The following is a 19,263-nucleotide window of genomic DNA, read 5'->3' as shown; positions in this document are numbered from 1 at the left end:
GGATGCATTGTTGAGTTCTTAGTCTTTTGCGCCCCAGGCTAAACTCCCTGAGAAGCCTGTGACTGTTTGGTATCACTACCTCTCACAGTTCAGTGATGAAGGACACTGTTTTGAAGAGCCTTAGTAGGACACACCCAGAGACAGTACAGTCAAACACATACAACCACAATCAATTTGGCAGTAATACTCTGGTTTTGACACTTTTTGTTTTTGCCTGTGCTCATTTAGTGACACTGATTATCACCTGCACTCTGCCAATTGTTTTCGGTCTTGATGATGACACATTGATTCGCATAGGGTCAGAACATTGTCGACATCTCTAAGGCAGCGAAAATACATTTTTGATTATTTCTGTGTAGAGCAAAATTTCAATGTACTCTATCTCCTATTATCACTCTACATATTGAAGTGTGTTGGACCTGACCCTCTGCAGGTTCACACCCAAACTTTGTTGCCTTCACCCCTCTTGTGTTTCTGAATTTGCATTTGTTGCCATTAGGATTTTGTGCACTTTACCACTACTTACCAGTGCTAAAGTGCTCGTAAACATGGTAAAATTGTCTACACCCGAGTTACACATTTAATTTACTTATAAGTCCCTAGAATATCGTACTACATGTACACAGGGTCTGTAAATTAAATGCTTGTAGTGTGCATGCAGCACTAATTGTGCCACCCACTAAAGTAGCACTTTAAAACATGTCTCAGGCCTGCCATTGCAGACTGTAGTGCAGTTTTAAACTTGGCAAAATAAACCTTTTGCCAGGCTTAAACCGTCTTTTTTAATACGTATAAGTCATCCCTAAGGTAGGCCTTAAGGTCTCATAGGGCAATGTCCATTGCATTTAAAAATAGGACAAGTGTGTATAAATGTTACATATCCTTGTAGTAAAAAACTCCTAACGTCATTTTCACCGCTGCAAGGCCTTTTTCTCCCATTGACAGGTAATGGTTACTTTATTATATTTAATAAGTGATAACATTGGATTGGGAGCAGATATGAATATGCTGCTTTAACTCAAATTGATTGTAATTTAAAATCCATTTTAAAAGTACAGCCTAATTTTGAGTCCCAATTCTGAATATGCCACTTTTAGAAAATTGGCGTTTTTTTCTCTTAATAATTTGTGCCTTCTGCCAGTACTCTGGGTCACATGCCTGTGAATACCTCTGCTGTTGGGGTTTGTGTTTTACTGTGAGACAGTGACAGAAAAGGAGCTTAGGTGTGGACAGGATGGGTCATCCTGCCAGGCTGGGGGCAGAACTGTGCCTTGCCTCACTTACATTTAAAGGGCTTACCTCTAGCACAAACTAAGAACCCTGACACCAGCCTTTTGTTACCCTAGACTTCTTGGAGCCTTGACAGGGGAAGGGGTGACCCTTCTATAACCAGATGTGTGCGTAGTATAGGGAATCCCACAATGTCTAAGACTGGCACCAGGTAGAAATACTGGACTGCCAGAACCACTCTTCAGTACAATCCTGGAACTGGGGATTATAGAAGGACTACCTTGTTCCCCAGAGGACTGCCCTGCTGCTTGAGGGTTGCCTTGTTCCCAGATGACTGCCCTGCTGCTACCACAGGACTGTTCTGCTTCTTGATGACTTTCCTGCTGCTTGAGGCCTACCGTGCTCTCTGAGAAGGAAGACTTCATTCCCGGAGAATCTGAGTGACTCCAAGAGTTAGTTGGCTGGCCCCTATTCTGAGCTACAGTGATATTACTGTTGTGTAGCTCCTATAAAACCTATACAGGATCTGCGCATTTAGACAACATACACTGTGGGCTTGGTGTCCAGACTGATTCCAGACACCCCCACCGGGTATGTTGATCTGTATACCAGGTAGCTCACAGTGCCACTAGAAACTCCTCTTTCCAATGAGAGAATAGTTCTTGGCAACTATTGAACATGACAACCTTGATCCCTCAGAATCTTGGAAACAGTTCAATACTTTTCGCTCAGTCACTCATGCTCACTTATCCTCCGAGAGATATACAGAATAAATGATATGGACGTTTTCAATAAGTATTTATTGAACATTTGTCATTCTAGTGAAATAGGTGTGCTGAAACAACCACTAGACTGAAACAAATATAAATGATTAGAAGCACTAAGAAGGTAAAAGGATGGTGGGTTTCTACCATCTTGCTATAATCGGGAATACAGGCATGTATATAAAATACATGACAATAAAATGCAAACTCCTACAATGTGATCCTAGCTAGATGTACCTAAGTGTACCTAGCATGTATGAAGGTGTTAAGCCACGAATCCCTCTAGGATAAACCCAACCCCATTAACTGAAGTGAGAGACTGAGAGACCCCGTCTTGGTCTCGAGTTGGACACCCCGCAAGGGATGTTCAGACCACTGCGAGCTGGAGTGTCTGCATGCAGGAACCTCAGCGTCTTGCGTCAGTGTGTCGGCATGGAAGTCGTGATCTCCTTTAACTATCTCAGCAAGATGTGATGTTTATATAACCAAAGGTATCCTAAGGGGTTCTATCTTGCTGTACCACCGTCGGACTTCGGTTGACATCGGGAATGAACCTTGTACATTGTTATTATGCAGGATATGGTAGTCCTGCTGAGTTTCCAAGAATCAAAGGATCCTCATGCATAATGTGTGAGGCGATTCTTCAGGGAAAACCCCACGTTCTGTAAGCAGTACTGTAACTAGGTAAAGGGTCAGTCCTAGCAGCCCGTTATGTATGTAATGTAGGGATGAATATAGGGGAAAGTTTGGGATGTTACCTAAGCCTCTATTGAGGTACCTATATGGAATATAACATAACAAGCTCAGAGGCCTCCCTAAAACTGCCTAGCAGACCTGCTTCATATGGATCTAACTCGACCTGCCTGATCCATGCTGACATCTGATAGAGTTAGTCCCCTTCCCACACCCTGGACCTTTGGCTGGAATCAGAGTGCACTCCTCTACAAGTAAAGGTGAAATCCTGAATTTTTGTGCTTTTTGCAACAGGTAACAGGCCTGTTCGTGCTGAGACTCTACCACCCATAACAACTGCCAATGCAAAGCTCCAGTGAACCCTACTGTTCATGCTACAGCGACAGTCAGTGACGAATGACAACAGGATATTTGAGCTACAGCAACGACACCCCACAGTGACTGCCAATGTGTAGCACAAGCAACGACCATCTGCGACACGCGACTGGATTTTCATGCTACAGGGATGGTCTGGAATTATTCTTGTGTTGTCGTTTCACTTTATTACTGGTTGTGTGCCACATAAATACATTACACATTGGCTCTAAGTTAAGTGTGGCTGCTTTTGTACCAAGTTCCCAGAGGGTTAAGCTCAGGTTAATTTAGTGATTTAAGTAGTTCACCCTGACAAGAATTGTGGTTATTGCCAGAGTGGGGCTTCCCCTGCCTCCCAAACAATAGCCCAATTTTTTACAAAGTGCATATAGTCTACTGCTATTTCTTTTTTATACGCGGGATCCCTTTTTGAGGCCCACTTCTATCACTAGCACGGAGTGATCACTTTGTTCACTGAGCACGTTTGACTAATTCATTTTCTATAAATGTCAAGCCACTGTCTACATTATGTCCTATACTTATTTTGTGTATAAATCAGAATCTTTAAATTTATTACATTTGGGCATGTTGTTCTACGTTTTTGTATTTGTCATGCTCTTTACGTTTAGTGTCACACAGATACACTTCAGATAACTGGCTTTCATGGGCACTTTTGCACTTAACCCCATTGCATTGGACAATTGGGTGTCAGATCGAGATGCTCTGATGCACATTCACCCAATCACGATGGAGTTTGAGCAGGATGCTAGTATGATTGACAAGAAGGTCCCTGCCCAGAGCAATAAAGGAGCTCATAAGGCTGTAATGGAGAGGAAGTATTTCAAACCCAAAGGAATTCTCTATGGTAACTATAGCACAGGGTTAGTAGCCAGTATAAAGGCTATGGATTATCTGATTGCCCAAGTTGAGTTGAAAATCAACGACAAGTTGGCCATGATTGACGTAGGGGGAGAGAGAAGCAAGGCATTTTTTATGCAATGTCTTTTTGTGCAGTTGTCTTTTATGCAATTATTTAATTACCCATGGTTTATTATCAGGGACAGAAGTCCTTGCATAGCTTGCACCACATCAGCTTTATTGACCAGAGTACAAGATGCATGTCAGTCAAAGGGTGAGGCTGGGACCATTCTCAATTTGCAGAATCACGGACAAGGCAGTCTGAGGATTGTGGCAGGCTCTAAGAAAGCACTAGCCATGGCTTCCAATAACCCTGCTCCAGATGGAGAGGAGAGTGATCTACTAGACAAGGACCAAGCATTGGAGCCTGGGTCACTATCAGAGCTGTAGGGATTGTAAGCTGCTGGAGGGCCTTCCCTGGAGGAATTCTACATGGTACAGCTGAATTCCCTAGGCATGTGGAACCTTTGAACAAAGCCCACGAACAGGTTAGCAAAGGAGTGGTTTGGAAGACACTATATTGGCTGGGAGAATTGTCAACTGTATAGTGAGGCGTTGAATCCTGAGCTAACTGCAGGCAAGAGGCTAGTGGTTCCACTAGCATACCGACACTTTCAGACCACAGACCAATAAAGGACCCTTAACAGGACACTTGAGCATTAGAAAAACCAAGGATAGGTTAGAATCACCGATCTGATGGCAGGCATGGTGGAGATACAGATAGACACAGAGAGATTCTTGGAACTTTTCCTGATTGACAGTGAAGTTATAAGTCTGGAGGCAAGACCAAGGCACTGTTAGTGTCTTTACCAGTTGTAGGTGTTCCATTTGAGCAGGTGGGAATATACATTGTTGGTTCATTCAGCCCACCCTCAGCATCAGGCAACAAATATATCTTGATTCTGGACCATACCACCAGGTATCCAGTGGCTGTACCGCTTGAGGTTCAAGACTGCAAGGGTGGTATCTAGGGCTTTCCTAGGGATATTTTCTAGGTTTGGGTTTGCTAAGACAGTGATTTCTGACCGAGGAGCCAACTTCATCTCCTCTAGTAAGTGAGTGATGGTGAATCAAGCTAGAATAACCTACCACTTCTCCACAGTGTGCCATTCACAACCCATGTGGCTAATAGAGTGGTTTAACAAGACACATGAGTGCATGGTAGGATCTCAAGTGGAAGTGGGATCTTCTGTTTCCATGTGTCCTATTCTTGTACCCGGAGATTCCTCAGACAGATGTGGAGTTCAGCCCATTTAAGCTTGTGTTTGTACTCACTTCCATTAGAAAAGAGTAGGATGGAACTCCTGAATCGCCTCAAAACTATGTGATTGGCCTCTGGAAATTGATCGTTCATGAAACCTTCAGGCTCGCCAAAAGCTGATGAAGAAATGGCATGCTCCCTTGGCTACCAAGGTTAAGCCTGTCCAGATGCACTAGGTATCGAGTTGAGGACGCTATGATGAAGCATGCCTCTTGGAATCCCAGTGGGTGAGTCCTTTTATCACCATAGGGTATGCTCCTTTGGGAGGTACAGAGAGAAGGTTAAGCACAGTAGTGTCCTCTACTGTTGCTTTTAAATGGTTTGATGTTTAGGAAGGTGAGCTAACTCTGTATCATTTCTCACTCTCTCCTTCTTGGAATATAAAGGAATGGTATGACCAGAAAGTGACACTAACTGGGCATAAAGAAGGTTAGGAGGTGTTGATGTTAGAGCCCATCTTTCTCACAGTGCAGATGATGTAGGACATACAAGGTATTATAGAAATGATCTGATGTGACCTATTAGGTGATTGATTGATTGATTTGATTGATAGGCTTTATTTCGATACATAAAATATCTTAAAAGCAGTTCAACAGTTAAGGAAAACAACAAATAAAACACTTTCCCAAAAAATAAAATAAAAACAATAACTTAATAAATACAATTAATACAGTTAAAATCAGGATTAAATTGATACGGAAAGCCTTTTTGCACGAATCAACCAGGTCCACTTTAAGAATTTAGACACACCACAAACCACCAAAGTGGATGTGTCATACAATAAAATGCGTAGGGCCACAGTGTGATAGCGAGTTCCCAACTGTCTACAAAGTGGTGTGAGCCAGCGCTTCCTGGGAGAGCAATAGTCAGGGCATTCAAAAAGAATATGTGCCACCGTCTCGACCCGCGTGGAATAGAGGGCACAAAAGGGGGAGGGCTGGGGGGACAATTTCCACCGGGATATCAGGTCACCTACAGGTAAAATCCCTACTCTAAATTTAAAATATAAAGCCCTATCAAAGGGAATGGAAATCATATCGAGATAGGGTTCGTAAGCTACCACGTCTTTAATCCTCAAAAAGGCTACAGTTGACTTACATAAGCGTGGATCGACAGTAAGTTTAAACGAAACCCAATCCCAATACAATTTCTTTAAAGTGGCTTTAGGAGGGGCAGATCGAGTAACCCAGGCTTCACCTAAGCCCAGCTCCCCCAAAAGATGTTTAACGTCCCTCAACCATTTAATCCTATACCGGCCCCCCATTGACATCACCTCGGACAGTCCCTCCGCATAGGAGGCTAATTCGGGGACCCTCCACAAGCGGGCCCACAGGAGCAGGGGACGAAGTCGAGCTTGGTCCGCAATTGATCTGCAGCCTAGATCCAGCAAAACTGGAACTGTGGGTGTGCTCGAAGGGAGAGCCATCAGATCTTTCAAAAATTTGCTCTCCGATTTTGCAAGTACATCGAGATTGCCTGTACCCCACAACTCCGCCCCATAAAAGGCAGCACTAACCCCTCTAGCTTTATAAATCTCCACAACGGGGGCAATAAATTGTTTTGTGGAAGAACGATGTTCCCTGAGCAAGACACCACCCACCCTTTTGTGGTTAAGGAGCATCTTGTTGATGTGCGGAGTCCAACTCATAGAGTCGCTAAGGCGGATTCCCAGGTAGTCAAACTCTGATACCCTCTCCAGGTGAGCAGAGTTCAAGACCGGGAGGCGCCCCAGTTTCCTAGGAGGATTCATGATCAAATATTTGGTCTTGTCAAAATTGATCACCAATCCCCTAAGGGAACAAAACTCCTGGAAGCGGTTAAGAAGTTTTTGGAGGCCCTGGGGGGTCTTTGCAATAAGGAGGGTATCATCTGTAAAGAGCAGTGTGTGGGGATCCGAGTGCCCGCCAGGGAGGGTGCATCAGCAGGTTCTTGTAGCAGGTGCTCAACCACACCATTCATATAGAGAGAGAATAGGGTGGGAGCTAACACACATCCCTGGCGGACGCCCCTACTCACTAGAATTCTGTCAGTTTTCTCCCCATTCTTACCCCACCGCACCTGCGCATAATTGCCTGTGTGTAGTTTTATCAGGAGTGATAGGATATAAGAAGGCACCCCCAAACCCTGCAAGACCCTCCACAGTTCCTCCCTAGGTACCAGGTCAAAGGCAGTCTTGAGGTCAATGAAGCCCAGATAAAGACTGCCCTTGCCCAGCACCACCACCTTCCAATGCAGGAGCGCCAGTCTGAAGGCTTGCTCGATGGTCCCGGTTCCAGAGCGAAAGCCAGCCTGGAAACCTGACAGAATCTTATTATCATCCACCCATTGAAGGATCCTCCCCAGAATCACCTTCCCTGCCACCTTTTGGGATGAATCAATAAGGCTTATGGGCCTATAGTTAGCCGGGTTGTCCCGACATCCCTTCTTGAATATCGGGACAACCTCCGCCCCTTTCCAGGATTCAGGTACAGATGCTCCCCCCATAATAGCATTCAATAGAGTGGAAACCAGCTTCCCCCATTGCTTAGGATTGGCACATAACAAGTCGCCGGGTATCCCGTCAGGCCCAGCAGCTTTTAGGGGGACCAGGGACTTGATTACGAGCTCCACTTCTCTGTCAGTAAAGGGATCAGCCTCAGTGTCCACTGCCTCGACCACCAGAGCAAAAGAGTCATTAAGGACTCCCTCGGCAGGGGTATAAAGGGACAAGAAGTGGCTAAACCAATTCTGAGCTGGGATAATACATGTCAGCAATGTGCCAACAGGCCTATCCCTAGATCTTACCAAGCTCCAAAATCCCCTAGCATTCCTGTCCAAGCTTGCAGCCAAGAGGTCCGCCCAGAACTTCTCCTCCCCCTCTCTTTTTGCTACCTTTAAAGTCTGGGAGTAATCTTTCCTTGCGAGCCTAATTGCAACCTGGCATTTAGATTTAACAGCCCCTACCAGCGCTTTTTTCTTGACTCTGCATTTTTTTGTAAACCAACCCTGCGTTTTGGGCAGCAACTTCCTGTTGTTAGCACGAGAAGCCATGCTAGGGAGAATAAATAGGTTGCTCAGTGCCCTAGTTAAGTTGCAGAAGGACAGCGTGATCTCCTCAGGCGATCGGGTCTGCGACTCCAATTTGCACTGTGCTGCAGCCAGGAGTGCCCCTATATCTGCCACTTTCTCTTCGGACATGATAAGCTTAGCCCACTTCAGCCGTCTACCACAATTGGATGGGAAAACTTCGTGGGGGTTTGGAGCTATATAAGATGATGATCCCCCCTTATCAGTTAACCACTGGGAAAAGAGGGTGAGTGAGAGGAGATTATGATCACTCTCAGTTGTCGGTATGATCTCCATATCCTTCAGAATGCTCCATAGACTTATGTCAAGAAGAATATAATCTATTCTAGACGGCTGATTTGGCCTATTATAAGTATGAGCACCCACTAGGTCAGACTTGGACCTCCCATTAACAGCCCTAAGGTCAAATTCCATGTTGAGGGAATCAATCTGTACCGCCACTTGGGTCCACCTCTTGATGGGAGGCAACGCTAGGGCAGGAATCCCCCTCCTGGAGTCCTCCTCACCACTTCCCAATGTATCGTCCAGGCCCAAAGGCTCGAACGTACAATTCAGGTCTCCTGCCACCAAGATGCGAGATTTATTGGGGCGCTGCCTGAGCAGACCTTCTAATAGGGATATTGTGGCCGATAGTATACCACCCTTCGTGCCTCTGGCGTAGATGTTAAAGATGTCCAGGAGGAGCCCACCCCGTGCACCCTTTATAGTAATATTGAGGAGATCGGGAGAGTTGGTGGGGTGCTGAACCACCTGACAATCGAGAGCAACATCAACCCATATGAGGAGACCGCCCGAAAGGCGTCCCTTCCCTGAGACAGGGGGAACAGCAGGAACAAAATATGTCGAATATCCTACCTTGTGGCAGGGCTCCCTGCACCATGTTTCTTGAAAAATGCTAATGAAGTAGCCCTCCACAAGCGCATTCCAGTCTGGTAGTCCCAGCTTCCTTGAGATACCCGCGACGTTCCAGCTAAGAATCTTAAAGTCTGGATCCACCACAACCGACTCCCTGCAGGGCACGGTGTTTAGTGCCCCCTCCGTCAGATCTATAAGACTTAATCTACTGCCCCCACTTAGTCTTCCTGCGAGCGAGTTAATGTCCTGTGGGAGGTTAGTGGCTTCGTCTAACTGAGAGGGAAGAAAGGCATTGCTTTCCTCCGACTCGTTTGGCACAGGAACATCACCTGGGCTTTGGTCCCTGCAGGCCACCCTATGGCAAGTGTCGGTTCAATATCCCGACGGCCCCCCATAAGACCCGGGCCAGACTGCCGGTTGAAATAAATGAGGGATGACAGGATTCACGGGATAGATAGGGTTATTGCTCCAACCCCCGCCAGAATGTGAACCATTAAAATTTGCTGCAGTCCTAGGGTAAATATAGGTTAAATCTACTACACCAATGCTTGCCCCCCCAATTGCATACTCTTGATTACAAATAGTTTGAGCAACCCTATTGTCTTTAAAGTTTACCACCACACAATCTCCTTCTAGGTGCTTACGACCATATCCTACCCACCCTACCCTTCTCACTCCTAGGATCAACCCATCTAGACCCCTAGGAAGAGGTCTATTAATCTTTAACCAGTGCATGGTTTTATTTTTTAAAGCCTGGTGGGATTCATAATGATCATCCTTCAAAGTGGGTACGTTGGTAAGTATGGCGACATACGGGTGGCACTCGGGGGGGCAAATTCACCGGTGGAAAAGTTAGAGCCGCTTTTGGGGAATATTCTTCTGGCTGGGTTTCTCTGGGGAGGTTAGTATGAGTTCTGGTCGAGTAGGCTTGATCGGGACCATTGCCTTTGGCAATCCTATTCAAGGTTCCCTTATAATTAGGAGGTCCCTTCCTACCCGGCGGCTCAGCCCAGATAGGCTTCTTTACCGAGACTTTAAGGGTCTTCGGCACACTCGGTTGTGCTAGGCCCAATTGACTACTACCAACTGAGGTATCCGCAACCTGAGCAGGAGGTACATTAGCCACAGCCAACATGTTTACAGTGTTTGCTGTATTAGAGGCGGTAGGTGTGTCCTGTGTGGATGCAGGGAACATCCGGGTGCCACTATCCCCTCCCTGTCCACCCTCCTTGATTTTAGAGTGCAGTTTGATAAGGGTTTTCAGAGAGAAGAAATTATCCAAGGTTGCCTGTTCAAATCTATCCAACCTTTCTCCCAACCCTTTTACTCTCTCCACAATCGGGGACAATAATGTTATCATCAGATCTTCAAATTGTGTAATTGTTACAGAGTCATTAGATGGAGCTAAATGACAGTCTGATGTTGGATCTACACATGCGTCCTCAATCATATGACCTGAATGATCTCCCCCCTTTTCCATCCCGGGATTTTTCGTGCCCAACCCCTCGCCCGCTTTAGTTCCTATTCCCCTTGCACCATACTTCCTTGGTCTCTTATAAAGTTTTGGGAAGCTGCCTTTACGTGGGCTGGTAATCCTTTTCCTTTTAGTATAAGTTACATTCTTAGATACCGTTAGTGGTAAGACAGGTGGCTGAGGGATATTAACTTGGGTAGTTGGAATAATTGGGCGAGTAGTCAGGACAGGGAATTCACTGGAGCATGGGTCAGAACTACTGCTATCGACGGGAGGGGGAATAGATATGGCTGCCAAGCTCTCCAACCTATCTATACTGGCCCTCAGAGATGCAACCCGTAAAAGCTCCGGTGGAGGGGATGTGGTTGAGAGGGGTTCTGAACTACATACAGGCGAGGTAGCAAGCGCCAGGGAACCCAATGAGGACCGTTTCGACAGAGGAATTTCTAGGGAGAGACGCCGCTCTGTCATTACAATCTCCTTCTCTATGACAGCAGCTACCCGTGTGATAAACTGATCCATAGTGCCTATAATACAGCTGGCTCCACCCTCACCTCCTCTCCTGAGGCTCTTCCCTGATCGGGTGGACATTAACACAGGCTATTGAGGTAACCAAATATTAATAATAGTAGTAAAACCCCTATACGTCTAACAATACCAGTGATGTTGTCAGGGGGGTGGCCCATGAGGGTCCACTTGCCCAGGGTCCGAGTAAGAGTAATTGGGCGAGTAGTCTGGACAGGGAATTCACTGGAGCATGGGTCAGAACTACTGCTATCGACGGGAGGGGGAATAGATATGGCTGCCAAGCTCTCCAACCTATCTATACTGGCCCTCAGAGATGCAACCTGTAAAAGCTCCGGTGGAGGGGATGTGGTTGAGAGGGGTTCTGAACTACATACAGGCGAGGTAGCAAGCGCCAGGGAACCCAATGAGGACCGTTTCGACAGAGGAATTTCTAGGGAGAGACGCCGCTCTGTCATTACAATCTCCTTCTCTATGACAGCAGCTACCCGTGTGATAAACTGATCCATAGTGCCTATAATACAGCTGGCTCCACCCTCACCTCCTCTCCTGAAGCTCTTCCCTGATCGGGTGGACATTAACACAGGCTATAGAGGTAACCAAATATTAATAATAGTAGTAAAACCCCTATACGTCTAACAATACCAGTGATGTTGTCAGGGGGGTGGCCCGACCCGGACCTGGACAGCCCCGGACTGCCACAGACTGCCCGCCCTTTGCCCGGGCTTCGCTCCGAGCTTCGACCCGCACGTGACCCGCGTTCGCGGACGTGAGCATGATTAAGTACGTATACGCTGGGGGCGTGGCCCGTGAAGCGGGACCCGCGAAGCGGGTCCGGCGAACAGTGAAGGCAGATACAACAATTAGGTCCAGGCACAAGATTCCTTGGGATGAGGGTCCACTTGCCCAGGGTCCGAGTAAGAGCACACAGAGTCCCACCAGCACCGGGAAAAGAAGGTGTTCTTAAGTGCAGCCGGTGCGCTGGGGGCGTGGCTTGCAGGGAGAGCGGGCCAGGTGTCAGCTATTGGCCAGGCAGGGACTCCTGGGAGATGGAGTCCCTGCAGTAACGCTCGCAGCCCTGCTGTACTGCCACAAACCTCCCCAGCTGCCGTACGAACTGCAAGTACTCTGCTGATTTGTCCCGTGAAGCGGGACCCGCGAAGCGGGTCCGGCGAACAGTGAAGGCAGATATAACAATTAGGTCCAGGCACAAGATTCCTTGGGATGAGGGTCCACTTGCCCAGGGTCCGAGTAAGAGCACACAGAGTCCCACCAGCGCCGGGAAAAGAAGGTGTTCTTAAGTGCAACCGGTGCGCTGGGGGCGTGGCTTGCAGGGAGAGCGACCCAGGTGTCAGCTATTGGCCAGGCAGGGACTCCTGGGAGATGGAGTCCCTGCAGTAACGCTCGCAGCCCTGCTGTACTGCCACAAACCTCCCCAGCTGCCGTACGAACTGCAAATACTCCGCTGATTTGTCCCGTGAAGCGGGACCCGCGAAGCGGGTCCGGCAAACAGTGAAGGCAGATACAACAATTAGGTCCAGGCACAAGATTCCTTGGGATGAGGGTCCACTTGCCCAGGGTCTGAGTAAGAGCACACAGAGTCCCTATTAGGTGGACACAGGTACACCAAGGGAACCTAGGAGAGTGTTCTTAGTGTACTGGCTAAAGTATAACCTCTGGAGAGATTACATAGTGAACATCATGGCTATGGCAGAGGAAGTTGAGGAAAACAGTGAGCCTCTTCCTGACTTGTTGCATAATGATCTGAGAGATGGATCTGTAATTAGCTTGCCCCTGAGTTCATGCCTGAGCAGCAGAGAGAATATAGAGAGGTCCTGGGATGCTATTCCCCCTCTATTCTCTCTGACCTTTAGGCTGACACCTCTTTATTTTCATATTAACATAGAAGATAGTCTTCCTATCAAAACTAAGGGCATTGCATGTCTGAATGGGTCCAAGAATGCATCAAGACAGAGATGGACAAAATGTTGAACTTGGGTGATTGAGCATTTGCTTAGCCCTTTGGCCAATCCAATGGTGTTGGAGTCGAAGTGAGGTTCTATATCCGATTCCCAGCATTTGTGGTTCATCTGGGTGTTGGGACATATTTGAGCACCTGTGATATGACCAGTGGGAACTGCAGGTCGTGTTACCACCAAATGCCAAAGAGAAGACCACATTTTCTATGTGAGAGGGGTTATACCAATTCAAAGTAATTTGTATTGAATAATGCTCTTTTCACTTTCCAGCGCCTGGTAAACCATGCACTCTCTGGGCTAGACCAGTTCTGTTTGGGCTACCTGGATGGTACTGCAGTGTTTAGCAATTCCTGAGAGGACCACTTAAGGCACCTAGAACAAGCTGTGATCAGGATACAGGGGGCGGGATTGACCAGCAAGGCAACCAAATGCCATGTGGGGGAGTCCACAGCAGTCTCTCTTGGGGAAAGGGTAGATATGTCCATTGCATGTAAAGATCCAGTCTGTGCTGGAGTGGGAAGTGCCTACTATCCAGACTGAAGATAAGATACAATGGAACATTATTAGTGCAATTATAACTTTGGAATTGAGAAAAAGTGCCATGCTCATTCTCTCAGATAATGCAACCAGTTAATCTTGGTAGAATTTATGATGTTCATTCAAGGTTAAATTGCTGTCACCTAAACAATGCCTACTTCTAGTTCATTTATTTGAAAAATATCAATGTTAGTGTGAAGAATAAGTCTTTATGCATGCCAATTAACTTTATATGGCAGTATTTCCACTCATGAAAAATCTGTTATATTTCTTCTTAATCATTAGCTACTTTTCAAAATTGTATTCATACCATATGTGAAGCTAGATTTCAATATTTCACTGAAATATCACAACAGACAGTACATAATGACAGTCACAGAATTCCCCAGTGCAGTCAGGGAAGGTAGGATTGATTGGTTTATTTTATTACAAAAAAATACCACCCTTGCAAGGCACTGGTGGTACGGCTCTATCAGTGAGTGAAACAGAGTGAAAGCATCATGCATGGGGGCACCAGAAACTTGTACATATATGTTTCTAAATTAATTGCTTACTTTGTGCAAACTGAACATGTTGATAATGTTAGATAACAATGCCCGATAAATACAATTCTGCAGCATTCATCAGTATCTACATTTACCTTGAAGTCTGTGGTACGGGCACCCCGGGTTACTCTATGGAACACGGTGGTGGTTCAGATGGTGGGCTATGCTTCCGGATATCAATTCTTTTAGTGATCAGCGGGATGGATATTATGTTTGAAAGAAAGAATCAAAGATGTACCAACTTCATGATATCAGCTCATTCTAGTTGTTGGAGGTCGCTGGGCACTTTCTGGGGGTCTATCTGGGCACATCTTCGGGTCATGGTTCAGCTCCAGTGAGTGTTAGTTCTAGGATTATTTTTGTTTTGTATTTGTTTTCCCCATGCTGAAATGAACAAATGGATACTCGAGCTCAACTGCATCTAATATAGCAGATTGCTGGATGTTGGAGAACTAGAGCAGCACATGATAGTACAAACCACACTTTGTGGGATATTCAAATGGGCTCTGCAAAGGAAGGAAGGAAGTTATATATGGCTGTTTGAACTGGTGTCATTCATCATGCTTCGTGTGGTACTCAGTTTGTCTGTAGGGAGAATAAGTACCCCCGAATGGAAAGAATATTTTCCTCTGATACATAATATAAACTATGAAACATGTATAATAAGATTGCCAGTACGACTGAGCAAATATTTAACTACAAAGGTAACTGAATTGTGAGTAGCCTCAACTTCAGCTATCAAAATGCAAAAATGCATTGCTGGAGGAATGGTGGAGCACGTGAGGGTGCAACCCACGGCTTGTGAGATAGTTGTCTTTTTCTTCCGATGTGGCCAGGGTGGCTTGGTGTGTGTACAGGTTAACATTTCCCAGCAGGTACTATCCGAAGGTCCAGATGACACAGGATGGACAGGTTGGTGCATACTGCTGTGCAAATTCTGGGAGAAAGGGCATGGATCTTATGGGTCAGTGTGTGCTGACGTGTACATACTGGTGGTGCGGTGAGTGGGTTGCATAGGTCGGTGCATTCTAGCGGGCAATCTTTAGGGAACTAGGCTGGGGAGGGTAGGTCAGGTGCTGTTTAGCACTCAGTGGAAACCACACAGTGCTCCTCCATATCTCGGCTGGGCTCTTGTCAGCGTCCTGTACAACTAATAACTTCCCTTCAGAGACTGGTGGAGGGATCCTTTATTGGTCATTTGCTGTCTGTCAAGACCTCATGCCTACATAAACTGAACCCAAAACACACACACTTGAAATACACAAACATACACAATACATGACATAGAGGAAGGGGCTCTGTGTCAGCCCTCTCCAGCCATTGGATTGTTTTAGTGCACCACTTCAGATATTGACTTGATGGGCTGTCCATTGCATTTTTAGATGAACCAATAGCATTTTGTGGATGTTTGCATAATAACAATAGGGTTTTTGTGTAGTTGGTGATGTGTAAAGAAACATGTCTTGGGCCTCCACCAGTACCAATAAACAGATCAAGAGCCTGGGCATATGGCTGGTCCAATCCCTGACTTTCGACTTTCAAGCAGCTAAACTGTCGGCCACATGCTATGGGATGCTGAGAATGCTGAGGAAAATTCTTCCCCTTCTCCCATTCCTTGCTAGGCAGATAATGGTCCAGGCACTGATTCTATTACGCATGGACTATGGGAACGCGCTCGATCTGGGAGCACCCCAATCCACCATCTCCAAACTTCAGGTCATTCAAAACTGTGCTGCTCGCTTGCTTCTTAAAATCCCCTATCACCAATACGCAAAACCCGCATTGAACACTCTGCATTGTCTACCTATTCTAGAAAGAGTCAAATTCAAGGCCCTCTGCATCATCCACAAGTCCTTTTGGGGGAAAGGCCCACCATTAACCAATCCTCTTGCTCACGGTTGTCCCAAAAATAAAGAGAACAAGAAGTGGCGGACGCTCTTTCTCCTATAATGCTGCCAAGCTTTGGAACCCCTTCCCTCTCCAACTACGAAGGGAGTCTTACCATTCATCCTTCTGAAAACTCCTAAAAACTTGTTTTTTCCAAATTGACAGCCAGTAGATATGCCTTCTCTCTCCCCTTCCACAGATAGCGCTGGGATGCCTTAGGGTAGTAATGCGCTCTATAAATGCTTATTCATTCATTCATTGCTTTTGCTGGGGTCTACTAACCTTCCTGCAGCCCTGCTCTCGCCACTTCACCCTCCCACAAGCCCCACAGCCTCACAAAACTTTGCTTCCGAGCTGCCCCTTTCAGTGCAGTGGACCACACAGACTGATACCTGACTCCAAGGGCCTAATTTAGTTCTTTGCGGGCATTATACCCTATGGGATTTTTATTTCAACAGACAGGATATCCGTCACCATTGTGAGGGAGTAACACATCGGCCAAGAACTAAATCAGGCCCTTAGACTAAATGTGCATGTCTGGCGAAGATGGTATGACTATTCCAAGCAACTAAATGGTCTTGCTAATATGTTATCTCTATTGAGAATCTTTATCTATGGGCACTTTGCCTCTGCATGAGAGACCCTTTCGATAAATATTTGATCTTGTGACAATCGTGTGCACTGTATTGAAGGGGTCCTGGAAATACAGCTTAAATAGACAATGCCAAAATACCTACAATTCTGGACAATTGCATGAAAGATGTGTGAGAGAATAACATCATCCTTAATTCTTTTTTATAAGACTCTGAAAGTTGCACACTTTCCTATTTGGAATGAGGGACTTAAATTGGTGAACCGTGGTGCTAATGAAATTAAGGCAATGTCTTATGTAACAGACAAATTGGTAGCCTAGCTTCACCATCCAATTCTCCTGAAGAAGAACATCCCTGAGATAAACAATCTCCTCCACTTTGAAGTTATGGTTATTTTTTTTCTTTTCCATTTTTGTCCCAAAAATATGTTGGTCACAAAATATTGAGGATGGAGGGAGCAATCTCTTATGACTCCATTGGAAAGAAGCTTTCATATATTCTGCATGTATAGTGAGGACAAGCCTTGACATGTCCCTATTTGCATTGGAACATGGTCACTCAAAAGGGAACTCTGAGCATTTGGACCAGTCTCTGAGCTTGCAAATTCACACAACCTTAAGGAGAAGAACTTTGTCTTTCCAGTGGAACAACCACATTGGCATTCCCAGCAAAACAAAGATCATTCAGCCCAATTGGACAAGACATTCAACTGGATCCCTAAACGCATAGTTCTGTGAGTTCAAAAATCTTACTAAAAGGGTCTACCACATCTAAAAACTTGCCCTAGCAGGACACACAGGCCTCTCATATCTAATCACTGCCAGTTTTGTCTTTTTAACAGGTCAGGACCAAAGGAGAAAGAATAAAAATCATTCCAATATTGCGACCACACTAGCAACCTCGGCATCATACTTGACTCTTCACTCACCATGAACCACCAGATCAACGTTGTGTCCTCCACATGCTTCAACACCCTCTGCATACTCCGCAAGACCTTCAAATGGACCCCTCCCCCCCGGAATCCAGGAATACTGTCATCCATGCACTCATCACCAGCAGACTAGACTACGGAAATGCTCTCTACGACGGAATCAACAAAAAACTCCTCCACAAACTCCAGACCGTCCAAAACGTCACAGCCAGACTCGTCCTTGACATCCCACAACATGAGCACATCACCCAACACCTCCGCGACCTCCACTGGCTCCCGTCCAAAAAAGAATATCCTTCAAATTGCTCACACACACATACAAAGCCCTCCATAACACCGGACCCCAATACCTCACCAAACGAATCTCCTTCTACGCCCTCAGGAGAAACCGCTGCTCTGCCGACCTAGCCCAAGCCACCGCCCCCCACATCCATAGGGCCAGATTGGGTGGCAGATCCTTCTTCTACATCACTGTTCGTACCTCCCCACCTCCCCCCAGCGCCTTCAGACCCCAACAGGTGAGTAGGGCACTTTAAAAAATCCTGATTGAGTGATTGATTTCTGAATCAGTGGTACTTTAATTATAATAATCATCATTCTGTGAGTTTCCCAGTTTATTCCTTGGACTTACTTTCTACCTCCAGAAATGAGCAACAAAGTGTCTTTATCCTTGGGTGGTTGAGAACTGACAATCACAATGCAGAAAGTAGTGCAATCATCTCCTAAATCATAATGATCATTATCATCCTTTCTGTGCATAGTTTAAAATAGTAGGCAATTTCTTCATCTTGCACTCTACCTCCAGATATGAGGGTCAAAGATGTGAGGAACAAATATCTTTATGCAGTTGAGAACCACTACTCACAATACTGAGGGAGTCCCTTTGGCTACAAAAGCAGACTCACCAAAACTGACCACAATCTCAGAATGGGATGCACGCAGTCTGCTCCTACTAGAGTGTGAGGTCAGGATTTCAGTAGGTACAAAGGCAACAGAGTAGCCAATATCTAACATCATAAACAGTGTTCTGTGATTCATGGCTGCTGTACTTAAGAGTAGCAAGTTAAGAAAGAATAGAAAGATTATGGTCTTGTAATTAAATAACAATGCAGGGGGGGCGTGGTCTCGCCGAGCATGGAGTGAGACGCGCGCTGCTTCTGCTCCGGGCTGCCGCAGCGATAAATTGCCTTTAACTGCGGTGTAGCGGCAGCGACTGGGTCCGGACCGGCGCCCATCTGCAGCAGAGGGCTCACGCCGAAGGGCGTCGAATCGACCTGTGACCGCTGCCATCCGCATCGACGGGTGTGGAGGGCCTGAGGGTTGCCGCGCTGCCCGCCATTTTGCCCGCCGCCCGTCTGCGGTCCGGGCGCCTGTCTCCTCCGTGAAGGGGAGAGCCTGCAGCCACGAGGGTTGGGCTGGCGTCGCCTGGAGTGCCGGGAAAGCCCTGAACCACAGCGGACCTTGAGCTGCCGGGGCCGTTGACCCCGGGGACATCGGGGACGGAGCGGCGGCCGCCATTTCCCCCTGGCTGGGCCCTGGCGAGCAGCGAACGGATGAGAGCGGGAGGTGTGGAGGCGGCTGCCGGAGGTGCCAAAGACCGGTAGGAGACGGCGGCGGAGGCGGCTGGGTGGCGGCGGCTGCTGCACCGGGG

Source organism: Triturus cristatus, chromosome 6 (genome assembly GCF_964204655.1).
Source record: "Triturus cristatus chromosome 6, aTriCri1.1, whole genome shotgun sequence".
Classification (NCBI taxonomy): domain Eukaryota; kingdom Metazoa; phylum Chordata; class Amphibia; order Caudata; family Salamandridae; genus Triturus; species Triturus cristatus.
This window is presented reverse-complemented; position numbering follows the sequence as displayed.